Source organism: Zonotrichia albicollis, chromosome 2, assembly GCF_047830755.1.
Source record: "Zonotrichia albicollis isolate bZonAlb1 chromosome 2, bZonAlb1.hap1, whole genome shotgun sequence".
Lineage (NCBI taxonomy): Eukaryota > Metazoa > Chordata > Aves > Passeriformes > Passerellidae > Zonotrichia > Zonotrichia albicollis.
Window position 1 is genome coordinate 113,192,092 of NC_133820.1, and position 24,309 is coordinate 113,216,400.

Below are 24,309 nucleotides of genomic sequence, written 5' to 3' on the forward strand. Positions count from 1 at the left end.
AACAATTCCAAATTCACTTTATCCACTTGTAATTATTCTTTCAGGCTTTTAAATCTTACTCATCTCTTCACCCAGCTATTTCTCATATATGAAACTTACTGGAAAATAACTAACAGGAACTAAAGAAGCAATATTTATACATTTCACTAATTATAACTACAAGAGAGGGAGAGAGCAGCTAATTAAATGACAATGGGATCTGTGAAAGACTTTAAAGACAATGAAGAGGGATAATGCTTACAAATTGATGAATAAGTGGAACCCTACATTTACAAGATTTTCACAATTTTTTGTAATCACAAAGGAATAGTTTTTTTCCACTGAAATATGAAATCTGCAGAACCCTAATCCTAACACACTTAAGTGAAAATTTTTATTTTTTTTTAAATATAAAATGTTAATTTAATCATAGAATCATTAAGGTTGGAAAAGGCCCTCAAGATCAGAGTCCAACCTTTAACCAAAACCACATCCACTCAGTTTTTTAATACTTCCAAGGCGGTGGACTCTACCACTTTGCTGGCCAGCCTGTCCCAATGCTTGACAACCCTTTCAGTGAAAAATTCTTCCTGATGTCCAACCTGAATCTCCCCTTGCACAACCTGAACCTATCTCTGATTATCCTAGAGGGTTCCCTTGGCTCAGGATATTCAGTGGCTGGGAGGAGTGCTCAGTGTTGGATCAGTTCAATGTCATGTTTAGTGCATGGGGCCAGGGGAAAGTGAGTAATACAGTCTGATCTGAGAGGTTAATGGCATCCACCCATTGGGAACCTGAACTAAATGTGCCCTGTTATACCAAGGAAGGGCAAATTGAACTAATCTCTGCAGGAGATATTCAGCGCCTTTGCCCAAATATGTTTGAGAGCTTAAAATAAGTTTCCATAACCTGGCCAAGATGTCTGAAAACACATAAAAGGTTTCTAGCACTTTCCATCCAGAATCAGCAGGTCCTGACCTTTGAAAGTCTCCAAAATTTCCACCTTTCCTTTGCTGCTGAGTTTTAATTGGTCTGCCTCATTTGTGACAGGTATTGAGAGATATTGCCCTTTGTAAACTTTTTGCATTTAAGGGCTCTCTCTTGAAAATAGTATGTGTGATTTTGTACCCTTCCACCAAAGCACTGGAAAATGAAAAGAAGAGCTTGTAAAACATGACTTGATGCTGCTGGAAACTGCACAGTACACTTGTCCTACAATCCCCTCCCCAGTAACCTCATTCAGCAAGACAGCCTCCCAGGTAGCTGCTGTGAGTCCATTGCAACCATTTCTGCTCTGAATTCTGCATGTATTGAAAATCTGACTTATGGCAGGTTTCACTGCTGCTTCCAGTGTCCACACTCACAGAGTGAATGCCTAGAAAAGAAGGCAGCATGTCAGATTCCCACAGCTCACATCAACACAGAGGCAGAAGTTTCACTGCAGTCACCAAGAGGAGGGAAGTCCTGCTACAGAGAACAAGGACACCTAGCCACATTACCAACACATATATGTATATGTGTCTGAAAATAACCCTAGCCAAGACACGCCTATAAAAATGAGGTTTTGCACTGTTTCAGTCAATGGCAGAAAGAAAACAATATTTGTTTCAACAGAATTAAAATAAACACCAAAAAAGCTACCCTGACAATATAAACATGTTGTTTAATTTTGTTTAGTTTATTTAGGCTTTACTAGCCTATCTAAGAAAAATTGTCTTAATTTGTCCTTAATTTTCTAAGTAAAATTCCATTCCTTTCCTTGGTTTATAGCTTTTTCTCATCACAGTATGAATGTGTCTATTTCTCTGGTCAGGACAAAAAGAGCTACCAGAAAATAACATCAATGCCACCACTTGTTTAGTTGTGACTGCTCCCATCAAAGTTTCTTCAAACAGACATCTGTTGGGGGAAGTTCAGGAGGGGCACAGTGCCAAACACACTGCTGACAGTATCACAACCTCAGTACTATTTTCTGAGATGTAACCCTACAGCTTTGATTCAACTGCCACTTTTTGTTTGTTTGTTTGTTTGTATGCTTGTTTTCCCAAAGAACTTGCAAAATTTTTTCTCTCTTCTGGAAAAAAACCAGTCATAAGATGTATAGGCAAGCATGACCAAATACTAGACATGGTTGAGAAGCAGTACAGAACACTTCAATAGCCACCCACGCTCACTGGTCTCATCCTTGTCTATCTCAAAATCAATATACAAATGGTGAGCAAAAGAAATCACAAACAGCCCAGTAAAAAATAAGGGTAAAATAGCAGGCCAAGAAAGACATTGTAGTTTTCACTGCTAAGGCACACCAGTGATTCTCCTGAGAAAATAGACCTCTTCCTAAACATTGTGTTGGAAAGTGTGACCATTTCCATTAACATATTCAGATTAATGAGAGACAAAAGAAAAGAAGATTTTTCCATTCAAAGAAAGACACAGCACTGATTATTAGAATTTGTAAGTTTCTGGTTGATATGTTTTTAATCGACTGCTTGCACTAGGACATGAAGTAGAATTTGTGGATATTTCTGAAGTGTATATGAGACCTTGCTATTCAAAAACTCTGGGTGTACAGGGGGATTTTTTTCTTTTTAGAAAGACACATTACAAAAATTTCTGAGGTCACAGACCAGGGCATTTTTTTTTCTACAACCACATTATGGCTCTAACTTCACTACCTGAATAACTGTTCTAGTTTCTGCTATTTATAAGCCTCGTTGTTCATTGCATTACTCTGGCATGAGTTGCCTTGACAAATACAGAGTGGGAATTATTCTGAGAAGGTGTTAGCAGAACCATCCAAGTGTGGAAAATATATTAAATAAAAGCATTATTGAAATAAATATACAAGATGAAAAGCTACAATAGTGCCTACCTCACCGACAGGTTAATAGCTCAGTGTTTAAAGGCAGAAAAACAAGAGTGGGCGAGAACAGCTGATGGGCTGCAAGATGCCATGCTTGAACCTTTCTGTGCCCTGGACTCACATAACTCCTGTTTCCAGGCTGTACAAAGTGGTGCATTGCCTTCTGAAGAAAGTGATTACTTTTCACTTACAACACTGCCTAGGAACTCAAGCCTCTTATCTTGGGCATATAATGTTTTGAGTCCTACAGCCTGCCAGGTTTACTGGTCTTAGCTCTACCATCCAGCCACACCCTGGATTTACTCTGCTTAATTTTGGTCCCCAGCATTCCAGAATGATTCCTTCCTACATGATTACTTGCGAATGAGCGCAAGCATTTGTCTCCACATTGTTGGCACGGGACAAAAAACCTCTAAGTTGTTCTGTGTGCAGCTTTTGTGCCAATTTTTATCTTGACATCCCCTTAAGAAACACAGGGAAGGAGGTTGGTCACCAGCAAGGAAATGTTCTAGAAATAAGCCTGAGAGTATTTCCTGAGGTGAGTAAAGTTTGCTGATGTTTTCACTCAGTTCTGGCAAGAATCGACCTAAGTACAACATATGCTGTAAAAGTGATATGTAATAACACTAACATCTTAGGTTTTGGGGGGTTTTTTGTTTGTTTGTTTGTTTGTTTTATTTAATTTGGGGTGGTTTTTTGTTTGTTTGTTTTGCTTTTGGGGGTTTTTTTTGTTTCTTTTTGTTTTTTTTAGGGGAGACAGTTAATATTGTCATTCATAGCACTCAAATGGCTCTGTAAGGGACTCAGGTTCAAACTCTTTATCTAGCGAGTTGAAGTGCACAGGAAGAGCTCTAAAAAGAAGCCTAAATACTCACCTCAAAACAGGCAGTACACCTGAAAGCAGTAATGATGGAAGAATAATGCAGAATAAGAATTTGAATCTGAGTTTCTGACACTGCAGAACACCAATTCAAATGCATATTCTCTTTTAAGGTATCCAAAAGTTTTACGGGTGGGCAGAGCAATTTCTTCTCCAGACTAGGTAAAAGCTGACACAGCTCTCAGGCTTAGAACATCTACTTGCAGGAGAACAAAAAGGAAATGGAAGGCAGGAGCCAGCAATGACCTTGCCATATCCCCTGCAGATGTGCAGGTCAATATGGTTCAATATCACAGTCTCTAATGGATTTTGTTGTTTTAAAGCAAGAGCTGTAAAGACATTTACTGTTTGGCTGAGAGCCTCAGTATCTAATTGTCCCAAAAATGGTGAATGGCAAAATTTACAGGTCTACATGAAACATCTCAAAGATATCCAAATATGACCCAAATTTGGTAAGAAAGAAACATACCTTGGTGTAAATATACCAGCAGCAATGTTATTATAAAAGAAACACAGTAACAACCAAAAAAGCCCAAGTCCAAGTAAATTAAAAGATAAGGTGTGGGGAAAAAATACCAGACCTTACACTCATAGAGATGGCATTCATTCTGTAAAATTAATTAATTATTTGAGCAAAAGAAAATTGCATATTAAGGCATACAGACTGTGAGGGGACTGAAAGGGTGAGACTGAGCTGGGTATTTCACCATTGAACTTCTTTCCCAATAACAACAGCAGAAAAAATGCAGGTTTCCGGAGCATCAACCATATTGTTAATTAGCAGTATAATTTATTCTGCCTCTAATGATGGCTTATTCTGCTCTGGCTGACAGGACTAGAAAACAGGAAGAGAATTTGGAAACCTTATGAAAAATATCCACAGTTTTAGGGCATTTGTACTTGAAAAATGTACAACTGCTGATGGATTAAAACACACACACACAACTTCTATAAACATTTGAAGAATAATAGATGGAAGCAAAATAGGTAATAAAAGAGTGAAAGATTTTGTTTATAGACTTGACTGGTTGACTAGGGTATAATTATAGGACCTGCTTCCAATCCATCCTATGTAGAATAATTGATGTGTACAGGAGAGAGATTTTTCTCATAATAAATGGATCTCTTCATGATGGGGCAGAATGATATTGGTGTGAATACACTAGAATGGTAGCATAATTTAACAGCAGTGATGCTGGAGGATGGACATTATTAACTTCAGCATTTCTGAATGTTCTACTCGTAGGCACATCTTACTTTCACATAGAAGGAGCATAAGGTGAAAGGAGTGGCAGTCTTATAGATCAGAAGCTTTAAGAGAGTTAATTAGATTGCACTAATCTTTCAGATGTACCACTGCCAAGCTGTTCTAGGTGCTGCAGAAAGAAATGTGTCCAGCAAAACTGATCATGTTTGTTTGGAGAACAACAATAAATTTGGAGAATGCCCCTATTTGCTCTCCCTCCAGAACTGAGCCAGCCAAGGCAGCTGAGAGGAACAGAGAGGGCAAACACCCCTTGTGTTGTTCTTCTCCACCACCTTGGGTGTGTGTGTCCCCTGCCAAGTCCAGGGTTGGGCTGGATAGCTCTATCTAACCAGCTATCAAGCACAGGGAGCTACTCTGCTCCCCTCCAGCAAACTTCAGGTTCCTGTGGCAGATGAGTTGTGAGGAGCTTGGCCTGGCTACAGAAGAGGCACTGGAGTTGATTACAGGTCCTGAGTAAAACAATCTTCATCCATGGCCTTAGGGGATTTTTAAAAATTCCCTCTGAGGTTCTGAAGGTTTGTGTTCAATCCACTTGCTTCTGACAGCATTGAGCTGGTGTCTATGGAGCATCCTTGATGGATTTGGTACTCCAAACAGAATTAGAGCAGCACTGACATGCTCTGAGTTAGTAGTAACTCAGCATTTGCCATCATTATATGCTGAGAATATTCGCATGTACAGGCTTGGTGAAAAGCTGTCCCCACTGACTCCACCACACTCCCACAAATCCTTCGGGTACCGAGGCCCTGGAGATGGTTGTTCCAGCTAAGGAGAGTGGCAGATCAGATTTCCAGTACTGCCATCACTACTAGGTGGTTTGGTGTTTTTTTTTCTGGAAACAGTGAATAAAGCTAATTAAAATTGAATCAGACTGTTAGATCTGGGCTGTGCAAAAGAGAACAGAACCCTAGCCTAGGAGTTACTGTAATGTACTAGGTTGTACAGCATGCTGGATAGCCCTCTTGGTTTTTTGGCTTCCTGCTGTATGACAGAGTCAATTTTGCCTCTCTTTCTTAGGTGTTGCAGACCAAAGAAATAGACACCATCATTATTATATTCACTGAAAAGTTAGCAGACACAAGGACTAAGAGAAATCCAAAAGTTCACTGTTCTGCAGTGTGCAATAAATAGTCTTACAGTTACAACTACTGACAATTAGTTGCTGAGCTGAGAGTTGCAAATACTTACTTCAGGGTGATATACTATCATCTATACCTATGAGCAGTGGAAACAAATAACAGGATATCTCTGTGGAAAAGCCATTTAAAAATATAAGCTGTACAGGAGAAAATCTGATTAATTATTTATGTGACACTCTAAAGACATAAAAATGCTCAGACATAATTTATTTATTTTTGTTAAATATCTGTAATTTCATTTAGAGGTCTTCATCCCCTACTTCCAGTGCTGGGCTGACAAATCCTCCAATGGTTGGCACAGACCAAAGCTATAACTTATATTTCAGTTAAGTATTTCAAGATACATACTCCAATTTAAATTTATTAAGAATAATTAAAAGTGTATGTCGAAAGCTAGAGGACATAAAACACACCACAGCTCAGTCACAAGCCTTGCCAAAAGTTTAATAAAAACATTCTCTTCCACCAGTTTTTCAAGGAATAAGAGCCAAATCTATCTCTGGAGAAACTAAACTGAAGTCAATAAGGTGGCACAGGGAATACATTTGGCCAATGCCACCTGGCATGTGGCCTTCTAGGGAGCATTCTGATTTATTGACAGTTTGGCCACATTACTGTCTCCAGTCTCTCAAGTGCATCATTTCTATTCTGTAAAGGGATGAATAAAGGATACTTTTCTCCAATGTGCCATCCCACTCACAGCAGCAGAAAACCAGCAAGGCATGATGGACCACAAAGCCTTGCAGAAGGTAAAGCAAGTAAGATTTTAATCAGGGGATCTTCTCTTTTCCCTGTATCACATTGGTTTTATTTCCTTGTTTGAAAAAAAAAAACAAAAAACCCCAAAATTTATGTTGACATGACTGGTAGCTTCAGGTAAACTCTTGGCTCTGTTCTATAAGAAGGTCAGGTCAGGGGTTGACAAATCACTTTGAAGCCCAGTCTTTGCTGCAGAAATGCCAGAACTGCTCATGGTACAGCTCCTGAGCGACAGTAGCTTAGAGTGTGCCATCTTGAGACAACACAAAATCAGTGATCATTCAGTGCTCTGACAAGTGGCAGGGATAGCTGACACAGCACACAGTGCAACCAAGGAGATTCCCAAGACAGCACTTCCTTATTTTAGAACAGTGTTTGCTGCCTTGTTAACCTTAAACATCACTTAACCTTAAACACTCCTCCCTGAAGGGAAACACCCAGATCATTTCTTTCCCATGTATTTGTCTTTTTCCATGGATACCGCACTGTGGTTAGCTGGAGGGGGTCCATGGCACCACGTGGCTTTCAGGAATGGCCACAAACAAGGATGCTCCACCTCTTGCTCACACATACAGTACCTGTAGGCAGCCAAGCCACAAAAGCTTTTGTAGACATGAGCAGCAGGCAAGCCCAGTCTCAAGGAGAGTCTCAGTCCAACATTCTTTTAGCTACCCACCAAAAGTCACTCTGAAGCTTACTCTCTTTTTAGAAACAGGTGAATTAGGAAAGTATTTTATAAACTCAGGTCAACAAAATGGGTTAGAAGTTGGTTTGCAGGTAGCCTAAGGTGGATTTTACCTGGCTGATACTTAAGCACATTATGGCATACTTCTTAACTCTTCACAAGAAACAAACTCCTTACTTAAAGTTGCACCTTTTCACTGAATACTGTATTTCTGAAGTAGGTAAAAGTCCATAATACATGAGTAAACTCTTAGCTACATGGAAACTGTTTTTAGCTGTCTTTGAGTCACATGAATGTGGGTGAGAGAGAAAAGGACTTATGTTCTGAAAAGCTTCACCAAGAAATATTCTTGATTCAAAAGCCTACATATTAGCCCTTCACAACAAAGAGAATATCAAGTTCAATCTAATGAAAAGTAGGAAGACACCTAAAAATTAAGGATGAGGTAAGTTAAAACTGTAAAAATCACACATTGAACTATTTTTGTATAGCTTATACAAAACCTCAGTATCTTCTGTAGTTGATCTTGGAGTAATCTGCGACATTGCCAACAACTTTGCCAATGGTGTTTACAGTGTTTACAGTGAAGGTGCTCAGATTGCCTCTGAAAATCTGTGTACAGGGATGTTGCCATTGATACCTGTTCTCATATCTTTCTTTCCGCACCATCTCTTATACCAGAAATAAAGTAGAAAGAGTTATGGATAAAAAATGAAAAACCTAGAGCAACACATAAATACAACAGGAAATGCAAAAAGAGATAGCAGCTGACTCTCCATTGCTTCATAATCTATATAGTAATTTAGATCTATGCAACAAGATCTGAAAATCCAGCTGTGCTCTTTCAATTACACTGTCATCAATAATAAAAAATCTGCATTCAGGATTTATCTTGTAGTTTTGTTGCCAATACATGAAACAGCAATGTACAGCTTGTTTTGCCCTTCTATCAAGCATTCATAATATGCAAAATCTGAAGAACGGGCTCAAAAAAGAAATATTTTTCAAATAAAAAGTGTCTTCTAAAACACCTTTCTGAGGTGAAAGTTATTTGTTTTTTGTCCTTTTTGTGTTCCAATTGTTTAGATAAGCAAAAAGGCCAACAGGCTATAATAATCACTGTAAGTACTACAGGTAAAGAAAGTCCACAAGTATTGCTGTACGTACAAAAAAACCCACAGCAATGTGAGTCATGGTTACTGCTCATGAAAGATTTTGATTAACTATGAGGCACATTTCCCAAATACATATTATCAGAGTTCTGCAGAAGAAATGCACAAAGATCAGGGCTTGAACAAAGGGCTAACATGAATGCACCAGCAGGTGGGAATGGGGAAACGACAGCTGCCTGTAAATATGCCAAGGTACAGAGTGTGACTTGCGAAAGAAATGAACCTGTAGCATGTCAGATTAAATGCTCCGAATACAACAGAAGTTGCCTAGAAAAAGAATATCTACTGGAAGCTAGAGAAAGAGAAGCTATTTGCACAGCCAACAGAGTAGGTTAAGCAAATATTAGTTGTGTCATGTGCCACTGAGTTAAGGCCCAAGAGAGGATGGCAGGGTTAACTTCTGCTAAAGGGCAGGAGGATGCAGGCCGGGACAGGTAACCACGGTGGACATGGGTCAGCTGCGCTGACCTACCATTGTGAACCTCCATGACCCAGAATCGTAGGTTTAACTGCAGTATGAGCGTTGTAAGAAGGTTTAAACTCAGTGATAACCACGGAGGGTCGATCATACTCACCCCAGTCCCTCTGGCAGGGCACTCCAGGGCACGTCCTGCTCTTCAAATTACACACTGAGGAGGAAATTGTGGCCTTGCTGTGATGTGAACATGGGTGGTCCACAAGACCCCTGTGCAACCTGGAAGTTTCTCTCCTGCTTTGGGCGCAATATCCTCCATATATAAATACCTTCCTCTCCCCACAGTTGAAGGAATTGCCTTAATAATGTACTAACTTCACTTGGTTATGAAAATCCTTGTAATATTTTGTGACCATGGTTAGCCATTAAATACCCTTTCAGACAGATCCCACTTCAGTGGAAGGGCTTTTTGCCCCTCTAATTTCCTTTGCAGTTGTAGGAATACATGGCAAACCTTGAGTTTCACCTGCATATTCTCTGTGGGCAGTTGTCATACTTTATGTTATATTCTTTCACTGGTGAGTAGAATGGCGTGTAAGAGTCAGTTATTATTAATGAAAACTGGTATTATGCGTCCCTTATCAAAGAGAATCACAGTTAATCACCTAATGATCATAAAGGCTGAAGAGAGATTTGCACAGAGAGATGCAATAGACTTACAAAAAATTGAACAGAAAGGGAAAAGCAGAAATAATCAAAATTATATTTGTTTTGAAGGGAGAACCATTTCAATTGCATTGATTGAATAGTGGATTTCAAGAGAATTATGTTGTGCATGCTAGTCAGCCTGATTGAATTGTCCTGTAATATTCCACTTAGCTTATAATATTTGATGTTATAAGAGCATCCTGAAATTTTCAATTGACAAAGTTGTTTGGAAGCCCACATACTAGCTGAAATGCTAAATATAAATATATTATAAATGAATGAATGGAAATAAACTTTAAAATCCATTTATTAGCTCTTTTTTGAGCACTATAAATATCCTGTGGTTCTCAGTTGGGGGTTTGAAAAACAGCTGGTCCAAAATTTTCTGAATTTTACCTTCAATTTATCATGAAGAAACTTCCTTGCTTGCTAGATACAAATTCATTTGAAGTTTCCTTTAAAAATAAACCAGTCTGACAGTCAAAGTTAACAGGGTGGGAACTTTGTAAACAAATAAAGGAGTTTACTGGAATTACAGATTCTTTGTGTTTCAAGATTAAGTATAAAACTATCTCTGTTTAAGATAACACTGGATTTTAAAACAGAATATAGAGAAAATTGAGATGATGCCTTTGAAAATATCATGGCTTTATCAGCCTTTGTCTTCTATGAAAACACAGGAAGTTGCCAGGGTACTGCATGAAAGGGATATGCTAACCCCTGCTTTTTCTCTTGTGTTATTTCTGAGATACTTCAGAAAGGCAGCTTCCTCAGGACAGCTTAATGACTAGAGAACAGCAAAGTAGTACAGAAAGTTCTGGATGATTTTGGCATTATAGATCATGCAGGCAAGGCATAATGATCCCTGGGTAGTTTATGTTTTTAGATTTAGAAGTGCAACTTCTAAGCAATTTTTCAAAATATAAGTAGTAAGTAAAATAAACATCTTAAAAGAACATAAGTCTTGGTACTCTTCTAGAAAACCATTAGCTGAAGGGGAAAAAAGACTCAGGATATTCTTTCTCAATGAGTTCATCCTCGTATCCTGCACTGGTTTTGGAACTGCCTCCTCAGACTCTTATGCCTATGCTGGGCCTCTTACAGACACTTCAGGTTGCTTATATGACAATATTCTGCCTCAATCCTCAGCACTGTAGGAACCAGTGCAATTTCCTACTCTTCTTCCTCTCCAAATCTGGGGGATCCTTGAAAGCACAGGGTACTCAGCATTGCATTATGAGTGATACATTCTCGTGAGAGAAAAATGTTTTCCTCTCTGTCCCTGTTTTTTGTTCCTTAGGTTTAAATCTCTCTCTTTAGTGGGGCCTGCACTGGAGTACTGTAAGGCAGAGCCCAAGCCTCTGGCTGAATCATGAGGTCCAAAACAACACTGGTCAGCATGGAAATTGAAGCTCTGGTGTGCTGTGTTCCCACCTCACCCACGCTGCTGAGTTGTTGCATCACCCAGGGCAAGCTCAGCTCTCTGCATGTATGAGATGATGCTGACAACACCACGTATCCATCTCACAGGGGGGCTGCACAGGCTGATTAATTAATGAGCACTTACTTCCCACATTTTGGGAAACTTGGATGTAGCCTGCTCTCTAAAACAAATTTGGGGAATGTGTTATTGCTTTCCAGACTACTTCAGTTTCATTTCCCTGCAGTATTACATGACACCATACCCAAAATATGAGATAGGGAAGAGTCAGTTTAGCAGCCCCCTCTACAGAATCCATTATGACACAGGGCTTCTCTTTGCTCAGCCAGTAGGAGTATATTTTATAACTTCATCACACACTCATTCTTTTTTTGCTGTTGCTTGGTAGGTTTTTTAAATATATTGTGAATTTATGAAGGTAAAAAAATAAATGACTTATCAACCACTTATAAATCTTACAGGCAAGGAAGCACTTTTAGAGACTTAGGTGAAATACACTGGTACAGATAAGAAAATTTAGGTGTATCTACAAAGATGTCATTAAAAGAGAACAAAAAGGAAAGCCTCATGAAATTTCAATCTCAGTCCCTCTCTCAGAATATCCTACTGCACAATCATTACAACTCCCTCATGCACAGGTAAGAAAGGAGACCTTTGAGTAAGATACATTGTCCATGAACTCTTCACAGACAATCAGTAAAAGTTATTTAGCACAGATGTTGCTGTAATTGTGAGATACTGGGAAAATCAATGCTTAATGGCAGGCTCCCAACTCCACCCTGGCAATGCTCTTCAGTTAACATCACCAGGCTAGAATTTAAAACATGTAGAACAAATTTGGCTGAGTCCTCCAAAGTTGTTATCATCATTCAAAATACCCCATGTTGTTTTGATCTCCATGTCACTGAGCGATAAATAGATCATGATTTATACCCATGTACTTCTAACCTTTACTATCCACTGCCAGTTTGACGACAATAATTTTTGAAGTGATGTGAATACCTATAACATTATTCTTTGGGTAGGAAGCATCTTTTTGTTGTGTTCATACATTATGTATCACAGTGCATGTTTTTTTCAATATGAGGAATTATCCTAAATGTTAAGAATCTCAGACAGGCATTATTAATGAAACACATAATCATAATGCTTCTGCAAAAGGCAAGTACAGAACCAAACACAGAGAAATAAGTGTAAAGGTGAAAAATCTAATAAAACATTGCCAGTGTAGCATTCTACTCATACCAATTCTGCATAAGAGATGAAGATGTTTATAACACAGGTGACATAATGCATTTTTTGTTTTATTTAACCTAAATAGGAAAACACCCTCAATGCTATCCAAGTGAATTTGTTTCACCTCATTGTCATACATGGCCTCACTGTTTCTCTTGCTTAAACAATATGCATATAGAAAAGATATATACAGGAAATATAATTTTGTAACCTTATTGACATTCCTACATAGCATAGAGGAGTTTTACCAAAAAATCACAGATGTACATGCCACACAAAGGGATAAAATGTAATTTGTAGGCATGATTGGCTGATCTGCACTCATTTGTATATTCAACCCAGGAAAGGAACTCCATCTGCTGCAGATGCTAGCTACAGGGGTTTTGCAACATCAGCTTTCAAGGTAGGGAGGCATCTAGAGTACACCTAAAGGGCAGGCTAAGAGACAAAGTTACAAGGGTGGTTGAGTTGCACCCCAGGGCTTCAAGTGGATCAGCCATCCAGCTGCAGAACTGCATGACATATTCCATCTGAATCAACAACACTTAAAACCTGCATAATCAGGAGAGCACAGAGAGGAAATGTCCTCTGCTAAGCTTCACTTTTTTTGGTGTTCACATTCAGAAAAATTCTGCTTATCAGAGAGGGACTAGGATCCTGATCTCTCTGCTCCTTTATCCCCTTGTGTTCCCTGTAGAGAAGCGTCAAATACATGTGACCTGTCTGTCTGACCTTAATTCTGCTGAATCCCTCTCCTTTTTGCTCTCTGTTCCCAGTGAATTAAAGAGCATGCTGGAAAAATGCTGGTGCTATTGACTAGGATTTCTATCTGCTGCCTGGGGAGCTTGTGGCTTTACCTACTGCAACAAAGGTGGGCTCTGCTGTCACATGCACACGGAGGTACTCAGGGCAAAAAGGAGAAAAGATAGACAGAACTGAAAAAGTGCTTCAGCTATCAAATCAGCAGCTGCAGTACTGAACCTCTCGGGCCCCCACTCTACAGAGTGCACCAAAATGTTTTTACAACCTGGAACTTGAGCACCTTCCAACGCACGGCGGCACAAAGTGACTAATGTCTGCCGGGTGCTTTGCATTTCTCTCTCACACCCACGCCCACGCACACATGCACAGACTGCGTGACTTAGAAAAAACCAAACCTGGCATGGCAGAATGTCTCAAAGCTGAGGAAAAACCAGCTTGGGCACATCTTGATTGGTGACCAGATTTTATAGATTAATGAAGCAGCTACTGTGACTGTATAGACACATAACATGTTATGCACACTTTTTTGGGGGAGTCTAAGACATTTCTAAAGATGAGACAAAACTCCAGACTGTTTCTGCTGCAGGGAAGGTTACATTCCTCAGTAGATAACATTCATTGGTATAAAATGTAGCAAAAAGACATATAAGGAAAATATGCCAGTAATACAATGCTTTGCATGTGGAACCTATTCCCACAATTAAAGTCTTATTCCAAAAGGTACTTTTCCGACCTTTGGGGAGTGTTCAAGACCTAAGATGTATTTCAGCGGGCACAGATTTTTAACTATCTGGATGTCACAGAAATATCTGGGTCAATTAGGGCAGAAATTTACAGTTAGGAAATTGCTAGTTGCTGACCTCTTCCCTGATGGAAAAATTCGTATGGATAGGTACAACTTTCTTGTCCATTTTTGGAGTAACGGATTAACCAATGATGCACTTTCAAAAACTCATACAACCTTGCGAGAATGTCTCCTCTAACAAATAATCTGCTCACAATCATTAAAGCTGTGGAAGAAATCACACATTTTCGAACAGCAATTTTCCTTTGTCACAACTAGGCCGCAGTGGAATGGGTTCATGCAAAATTCTTCAAATGTTTTAGGGTGCCCACATTCAGTAGAATTCAAAAGAAGGGGAAAAAATTATTTCCTTAGCAGTGAAAAGAAAAAACACTTCAGATCTTTTAGCTGCTCTCACACACTGAGCAGTGCCTTACCAGCTGCCAGGATGAAAGCTTAGCACAAGTTCCTAAAGGGGCAAGCGGCTACACAGTGTGACTGCTGATTACACCTTCCCCAGACAGCCTCTGCATGGAAACCTTATTAAAACAGGATTATGTTGAGGCTGCATTCCCTGGCTCTCCCTAGGGTCTCCCTAGGGCTGAGTTTATGCAGTAAAAGCTGTAGTTCATGGCAGGAGTAAACCGTAGACTGAGGTACACACCAGATAGCCTTCACCCTGACCTTTAATCATAAAATTTTAATCATGAAAATTCCAGCCAGAACATTTAGTTTGGAAATATGGGTGCCTATTATCAGATACCCACTGGTATTTCCTATTATTTTCCTTCTTTCTGCAGTTGACTTGTCTCAGTTGGGCTCATGGTGCCCATCAAGCCCACCCATCCCAGGGGCTGAGGAGCAGCACCGTGAGAGTTGGCACAGCTCACAGCAGTGGCCCCACTGGTGTCAGGGGCCTTGCAGGGCCTGCAGGCAGCATAAACAGCACAGGCAAGTGAGGAGACCCCATAAAGCTCTGTCCCGACTGAAACACACTGAACCTGTCAATAAATAAGCTTTCACTTCTGATGTCCACAAATGTCTCCAGCTAATGGAATGTCTCCTTGCTTTTAGGTTAAAACTGAATCCTTGGCAATGGGGGAATTTTACAAAGTTTCTAGTTTCTCGGAGAAACTCATTAAGTTAAACCATAAAAAGTTAAAACCCTTGCAAGGAAAAAAACCAACCCAACACAGCTGGAATTTTCCCTACTTTTAGTACACCCAGGCATATTGTAGGGAATGACAAGATTTTACAAAATTTTTTCTTCCCTTCTGTCCCAAATGAAACAAAAAGATTGAGGAAAAGAGAGCAGAAGATAAAAAAAGCCCCCATATTTCCTCCCCCCCTGCCCTGCCCAGTTCAGAAAGAGTTCTTTATTTGTGGAGGAAGAAGAAAAAAATGTCAATGCCAAATCTCATTAAATTAGATGACGCTATTATCTTACTTAAGATGGTAGGTAGGACTGTGATGGTGCTTCTATCCTCCACTATAAAAGAGTGTTTTGAGAAGCTGCTTCTACATACTGCTTCTGAGGAAGGAGCCCTATTGACCAGAGGACTCCAAAATTTCTTTAAATATCTTATATTTGAATCCAAGTTCTGGCAAGGTTCTAATGCACTTATCCCTCAGAACCTGATAGGAATATATCCTGAAATTCACAAAACCACATAATCTCTATATGTGGAAAAGACCTTGTATATTTTCTTTTCCTGTAGAAATATGCCATATGCTTAATTCTTCTCAACTCTCTTTCCAAATATTTCAAGGGATAAAGTTTTACTACATCCCTTGGGATATTGTTAGACTCATAAATGTCAATGTCAGGAAGTTTTTTGAAGACATACCACCTGAACTTTCACTTGAGTTGACTCCATCCCTCCCTCTACTATGCCAAGAAATTCTTTAAATCACAGATACACTCTCCAATGTTTGTTTGTTCTCCATTTTCAAGTCTGCCATTGCCAAAGCAAATTACAGCTACTCACCCCAACTTTACATCATAGAGTTATCTCTCCAGTCCCGTCAGTCTTCTCAGTGGTTTATTTTTAATAGTTTTTGTTAGTAATGTGCAGGGAGGTTATACGTCCTTTAGCTGTTTTCTCTTTGAACAGAACACCAGTCCCTACAATTACAGCATAATATTACAGTTTTAACTCTTTTCCAAAAATAAACAAACCAACATATTTTTCCCTTCTGTGTGTTAAATTTAATTGCACTTGCAACTGCTAGTGAGAAGCCAGATTGGCAATTATTATTATTATTATTATTATTATTATTATTATTATTATTATTATTATTATTACTATGCTTATTTGCAGGCACAAATTTTTTCAGTGACTTTTGCACAGCAAAATACAGAACTCCTCACTGCTGATGTGACTGAGCTCAGACCAAAAGGTTCAAAATGTCATTTCTAACCGCTGCAGACTTCTCTGATGTTCCCTATGCCGAGGGGCAAAGCAACCATTACAGTTTTCTACCTACTCTGTGCACTCTTCTGATAGGAACAAACCCAGCTTCCTGACCCATAACAGAAGTCATATAAAAACTACATCCCAAACAGACACGCTGATATGTGTACTTCGGAGTTTGATTCTTAAAAAGAAAATGTCCAGTCTGAACTCAACAATTGCTCTGCTCAAAACCCATGGACTTTCTATTTTATTTCTATTTTGCTTCTGAAACAATACTAGACATTCCTTCCCACTATGAACCTAATGCACAGCAGTATGGTTCCATATGTTCTCCAAGAGTGCAAATAGTGTAAAGTTTAGCAAGTTCACTTACAAAATCCAGAATAACATTAAATGAGTGAAGACGTGCAATAAAGAGGTGATTTGTGTACCTGAGATTCAATACTTCTAAATGAGTAAACCACAATATCTTTGAACATTTAAAAATATTGTAAGGATTCTGTGGGGAAACTGGAAGCACCTGAATGAACACAATTACACCGGTTATACATCTAACTTCACAGAAATTTGAAAACTCAAGGAAAGAAATGGAAAGTTCATTCAGCTGTTCATTTTATTCAAGAATTGCTCTAGAAGCAAACTATAGGCATCCATATGTGCATTCCTATAAAAAACATCCTCATATCTTTGGTCTGCTTCTATTATTATGTATTCTGTCTTGGAAAGACCCCACTATAGGATCATCTCTTCCTAAACCATTCACAGCATCAAAAAAGTAATTTCATAATAAGATGCACTTTCTTCTTTGCCAAAAGCAGACATGACATTTTGAAGATGTTGCTGAGCAGGGTCTGGGAAGTAAAAGAACAACTATGTATGATGCTGTGAAAAGGGAGAGGAAAAAGTGGTCCTTACAGGAAAAATAGACATTAAAAGCAGTTTTCCTGAATTTCAGCAGCAAATCCCATCCCATCCCATCCCATCCCATCCCATCCCATCCCATCCCATCCCATCCCATCCCATCCCATCCCATCCCATCCCATCCCATCCCATCCCATCCCATCCACTGGTCAGGTCCAATTAACCTATGCTTAAAAGCCCATATTATGCTTTACTCTTAATTAGTTACTTATGAGTTCTTGCTATTTGAGATTATCCTGCAGACACCCCGGTTCACACTTACCCAGAAAAGTTTTGAAACACAAGCCCAGAAGCACATTTGAAGCCCCTCTCCCCATACATCTGCTGTGTCCAGTTTTCTGGCACTGACACAGTAAGGGTTTCAGAAGGCATAAGCCTAAATGAGCTCAAACTCTAACAATATACATTTTAATCCTCCTCCAGGCACATTCTTGGATACTTTTTGTTGTCAAATCTAAACATCTCCCTGGAATGTTTACTTAATGACCTTAGTATTAGCATCAAGAGATTAATCAGTCAACTGTAAACAACTCCAGACTGTCCCCAAGAGTTTAAATTTTATCAGAGAAACTAACTATAATGAACAATAGAAAATTGTTTGGGTTATATTCTAAAAGGCCCAGAATTCAAAAATACTTTAATGGGGGAAAAAGTCTAATCCCAAATGTAGCCAACCATGTTCATTTTGTAACTTCAGCATCTCATTTAGTTTATACCTCTGATAGATTGGTATGTCACTCATTATTTCCTGCCTTCTCATCCAAATACCAAGATAGCTAATTTACTTTGGACGAGCTTTTATTTACGACTCTCTCCCACCCTGCTTTAATTTCAGGGGGTGGGACCGGTAATGTTGTTTTTAATGGGTTTGTTTTAATGGACTACAGGATATTGTTGTAAGGTCACTGACCACACTGACAGGAGAGAAAAGACCGTGAATCTGTATTATTTTCAGGTCACTGAGTGACTAGGAGAGAATGGGTTGTGACTGGGAAGTGCCAGCTTTCATTATTCTGCATTGGTCTGCATGACCTTTCATTTCCACTGTCCTTTCCCACCTCTGCTGTAACAGCCTCCTCTATTTTCAGCTTTTCTCTGTAGTATCCCTTTTGGGTTGTAAACTCCTCATTCCAATGCAGAGCACTGTCGGGAGTCGGAAGCAGTTTGTTCAGGGCTGGTTGTGTGTCAGGCCTCTCCCAGTTCTGTTCCCAAGCCCATCTCTGCAGTTGTCATGTACAATTTATCCAGCAGGGCTGTGACACACTGCAGCTCCAGCCATAGGGCTCAGGCTAACCCTGGGTGAACAAAAACGGCTCACACAGTTGCCTCCAAGTGCTGTATTCACTAACCCATATAAGTAAAACCTATTTTTCAAATAATATGACGCTCAGCTATTGTGAAGTTTGTTTTTTAATATAGTGACTGTGCCCATAAGTGCTCTGCCTAAAATAGAGAATGACCTAGCAGCAACAACACAAAACACAGTGGTCTGGCATTAGGAGACAGTGATGTGCAAGAGATGATGTCCTGCCTCTGGGCTTACAGAAAATGCCCTACTCCTCCAACCTTTTATCCATCACTACAGTTCTGCTGAGCAGCTGCTTTTTCTGCAGTACTGCCAGTTTCCAGTCTGCACAGGGCAGGTGTTGCAAAGCACGCAAACTCCAATATCACTTGATAAATAACAGAGAAAACTAGGAAAATTTTGACATGAAAGAATAGAATAAATGAAAAAAGGATGGCAATTAAAGCAGGATGAGGATCATAGAAAAAGAAATTGAGGAACTGAATAGGAGGAAAGAAGAATGAATATTGCTTAAAAATATTCTTGCAAAAATATTTAACTCTTTACACTTTATTTATTTGAAATAGTCTTCCTTCATCTCCAGTACCCATGATTCTTCCTTCCCTAACCAGAGTTACATCAGAAGACAATGCAATAATATTCCTATTTACTAATTCATAAAATTCTGAAACATTATAAAGGCAGAAGATATTCTGAACCACAGACATAGCTGGCATTTGGGGTAGGGAGAAGGGTGTGAAAGAAAATATAAGCAATATCAATCAATTATTAAACACATACCTTTTGCCTCCTTCTTTGGAAACAGTGGCATGTGTCAGAGAAAAAATAATGGATAAGGCGCATCACGTGTCCAAGTCTCTAGAGTTTTCTTTGTTTAAAAAACCCCCAAAAATATATATTAAAAAAAAAAAAACACTCCAAAGACACAGATTGAGAACTATTACCTGGAAAAATCAACCTCAAGGCTTACAAACTGCTCTCAAGCAAGAGCCAGTTCTCAGACGTCAGCACTACTAGCAGTTTACTGTCCACCTTATCATCAGTCCATTCAATGATAAAAGAGGCATTGCTCTGGGCACCATTTAGCAAGCTCCTAAAAAATCTGAAAACCTGTTCTTACCCTGAACCACAGTAACTGTCCCTACTAACTTGTATCTTTAGAGAGTGAGAGGGTCATTTAGTCTGTAAAGGCGAGACACAGCACACTGGAAAATTTGGCTTTTTCTAACCATGAGATGACATGGTAATTATGAGGACAGCTGAGTGCCAAGTATAAATAGTCTGGCCTGGCATGCATGGGGCTTACAGCAGCAGAAGAAAGATCAACAGGCCCCAGGCTTTTGGGCCATAGGCAAGACAAGGTAATTATCCAGGGGCTGAGTCAATATAAGGGCTCACATCACAAAATTTTATTGTTGCAAATCATTGATTGCTTACACACAACTCTATTTGCTTTCATTCCACACGTTCATCACCACATCTGTCATTGGTGAATTAGTTCATGTTTTTAAGACGCTCGCGTATTACATTACAGCCACTCCATTTCCCACTAACAGCAATTCTACATAATTCATCACTGTCACTTCAGGCAGTGTTCTGTAGCTGACTTGACCTGCAAAAAGAAAGGCAATAAAGATGTATAGCACTGTGGCTCTTTGAAATCTAGTGTGTCAAGCCCTGTGGCAACATGCTTTTAGTTCTGAATTTCTTCAGTGAACTCCAGCTCAAGACGATTCTTCAGTGAAAGGCGGAGGAGAAGGTGAGGCTTCTGTCCCAGTTGCCAGTGATTAAAGTCACCAGTCTGCTAGTGACTGTCACACAGATGGAGAGCTAATTCCTATATGGTGGGCTCCATGGTTTTGAAGCATTTTAGAAATTCTGTGCAGCTCAGACACATGACCTTCAGGATCCACCAGGCAGACTCTATATTTGCCTGTGCAAACTGAAATTGGACCAGCCCGAACATCAGGCACCCATCTGTACACTTGGGGTTTGACAGCCTGAAACACAATCACATTTTCAAGTGCAACTATTGGGTACTAAAACATCATCATTTCAACCCACTCACTGCAACAGATCAGAGTGTTATACAGCAGCTCTTCATTTCTATGATTCTGTACAAAGTCAGTCAGACTTTGCATGGATCAGTGTAAACCCATGAAAAGAAAACAACAAAAGCAAACTGTAGGCAAGAAAATTCTATTGTGTTTCAAACAGCAATACCCAGAATAAAGTAAATTCTCAAGTACGTGGAAGAGATGGCTGGAGTACCTGTGCCTATTTCCTTCTTTGCTGTTTTATTAGACTGCTCATTTCTTCCAGGAGTAAGAGTGCACCTATTTCAAAGCTCAATGCAGCCACAAAAAGACCTCACCAGAATACATTAAAGATGTTTTTTGGTCTCTTGCATGACAGTTGATATTATTATTGAAGCAACGAGGAACCAGTGATGTGGAAAAAGTGCATACAGAGTTTAAATTCACCCATATTTTAGGCAAACCACATTAACCAAAACAATGCTATTGAGGCTTTTAGGTTTAAATTCATGACAGGAGGCAATCCTTCTTGTCTTTCACTTTAACTAGCAAGGAAAAAAAACCCAAAAACACCGAAGCTTCTGATGAATCTAGCTAAAACTATCCCAGCAAGCAAAGAGAATGACTCACAGAGAAAATGCAAATAATTCACTACTGGAAGATGCAAATCAAAGCAGCAGCTGAAGTCATGTCCTGCTAAGGATATAAACCCTCTACTCTGTATGCTAGAATTAAAAACTTACAAGTTCAGCCCAGGAAATGAAAAATTGTTCAGGTAAGGCTCAGGTTAGAGTACACACCCAGACAGGATTTGCTTTTGCAGCCTGGCATGCACAAAGGGGAATCAGTGCCTCTTAGAATGAGACATCTGCCCAGGAACAGCAGTTGGAGAACATTTCCCTGATACAGGTAAATAATTCCTATTGCCTGGAGTTCAATAGTGCAGTGGGGCAGAGTTTGGTAATGTTCAAACAAGTTTGGATGACTTAATGACATGTAACAATAACAAAATGTTTGATTACTCTTGCCTTAACTTCAAAAATTTTCAGTATTTGGTCAGTTAGAGAATCAGGAGTGCAGAAAGAAAAATAAGGTTTCCATGGGAAGAGAAATATTATCATCCCTCACTCCTGTCAGTTAGATAATCCAAAAATCACTTTAACTGCCTGGCTCTAACCTTAAAAAGCGTCAGATTCCCTTGGGTGTTATTCAACACATCAATTCCTCATGCTGGAAAGACTGAGCAGTAATTTAGTTCCCATCACAACTATTCCAACACTGCATGCCTGATGAAGACATCACCCAGAATAAGTGAATGGGTAAATAATTGTCCAGTCCTGAACTTCCATCGGTATTAAAAAGGAGGATTACTTGGAAGAATGAGCAAGTTTCTCTGTTCTGTGTTGTTATCCCCCTCCTAGACACCTGGCAGGGAGTTTTGCGCCGACCAAAGATAGTGAACCTTCAAGCTGGGATTTATATACCTTCCCACAGCCTTGCAAACCTACCTGTGCTGAAGCCTTGACTCTTTCCTACGTATAGAAATCTGACCTGGGAAAAGAGTGTGGAGGTGGTTGGGCATGAGATTTTATTCTGGACAGACTGTGAGGACAGTGACATTAAGTACAACTCTAAAATGGAATAAAGGTCTTTCAGGGCTGAGGAGTTCAAGAGCTGAGTTCTCTGGCTGAGTCTTTTTGTGGTTCAAAGACTTTTGTGGCCTGAATCAAAACTTTTCTGAGGTAGAGCAATATCTCATTAAAGGGATTTTGCTCATAATTTCTGATAGAAGATAAAGAAAAAAATCAAATCCCCACCCCATGGCTGCTTTCCCCATCTCCAAAGTGCACATAATTGGAGACAAGGAGAGGGGGGAAAGCACTATGGAGAGGCAGTGAAGCACCTTTTGCAGTGCCTCTCTTCTGACTTCTTCTCCAGACCCCCTCTTCTATGGCAGCAAGCACTGCTGGTTAGTTCTTTTTGCAGAAAATTCACAGCCCAGGACCCTAATATTGAATTTCCCAGTACAAGTCTGTAAGTGTTGGAGGAAATCCCCTTCTAAACACAAAATGAAAAGGGACACAGGAATCTGATTAAATAAAAACTGAGTATCAACATAGTCCCAATGTGGTGTCTGAAAAAAAAAATTAAAAATTTCTATAAAAAGATGGAGTCAGGAAGATGAAAGTTTCCTTTTCCTCCCCTTTTGCACCGAAAGAGTTTGTTTTCCTTTGCATAAAAATAACTTCATTGGAAAAAAGTGAATTGTGGCCAAAGTTCTCTAATAGCAAAAGTAGTTTGATTCAATTTTATTTCTGATGTTCAACTTCCATTCCTTCTCTGGCCCTCATATCCAGTCACCATGGCAACAAAAGTGCAGAAAAATCCTTTGCCCATTTGATAATCATTTAATCATTTAACAACAAAACAGATTGGGAATGTGAAAGTGAAGTTATGGGAAACACCAACACGAAAATAAGCCCCGCTATCAAAAAAAAGTCATATTCCCCAACCAAAAAAAAAAAACCCTTAAAAATTAAAAGAGAAGGAGCAGAAGTAAAGAGAAATTTTTGTACCTCACTGAGAGTAGATTTAAGCTTCTCAGTGGTCTCCTTCACACACCATAGTGTCTTTTATTTTCTCCCCATGGGAGTCTTCATGCTGTCTGAAATGTCCTTCCAGGAGCTGGAAAAAAACCCAGAGAAAAATTCAGATCTGTGTTGTGAGTTCAAAAGATGAGCAAAAATGTTCCTAACCAGTAGAAACCACACTCTGGAGTTTGTCTTATTTCTTCCTTTATATCTAAAAAGGAGTTGTGTTGACTCACAAGTGTATTTTTTTTGTATGAAATCTCTGAAATGCCAGTGCAATCCATTGGGAGGTTGCCCCAGCAAAGGTCTCTGTCACCTTTAAGTGACAGGGCTTATGTTCCCCTGATGGTGACAGCAGAGGGGTTGAGCAGCTGCTAGCCTCAATCAGAAGCCCCCAGAAAGAAAACACCACTACAGGCAATTTCCCATCAGGGTGGAAATTCTCTTTTCCAGCAGACAGAAATTTCCTGCAATGTGTCCTTGCCCCTAACATGTGCCCAAGACAAAGCCAAGTTCAGCTCAGAGCACAGGGGCAGTCCCCTCTTTGTCCCTGCTGAAGCTGTCTGTGGGGAAGAGCTGCAGGATAGGTGACACATGGAAGTATGGCCATCAAATGAGCTTGTAGACAACTAGACAGATGCATTGCAGCTGCAAAACTCCAGTGGCCAAACAACTACAGAAGAAAGACACAATGCTGGATCTCATTCCCAGCACAAGCCCTTAAAATCCACACACAGGACATACTGCTCTTATCAGTACCCCACATGTAGATTCAATTTTTTTTTTTTTATTTTAATATAGTAACCCTTTCCCCCCACAAAATACCCCCCAGTAAACTCACTCAGCAAACATGCTGTTTATCAGAAAATCCAGGTCAGCTTTCTGCCCATCAGCCTAGATATGGACACGGAAGCTAGCAAGGTAAGTGATTTACTTTATTCTTTTCCC

General features: G+C 39.6%; 1 long non-coding RNA gene across 1 annotated transcript in view; it reads right to left on the reverse strand.

Moving 5' to 3' along the window:
• LOC141728277 (uncharacterized) overlaps positions 1–23,451 on the reverse strand; it is a 168,913-nt gene extending 145,462 nt beyond the window's left edge. The window contains exon 1 of the long non-coding RNA XR_012579189.1: positions 23,347–23,451. This is a non-coding gene — a long non-coding RNA (uncharacterized LOC141728277). The remainder of the gene's footprint in view (positions 1–23,346) is intronic.
• Between the last annotated feature and the right edge of the window lie 858 nt (positions 23,452–24,309).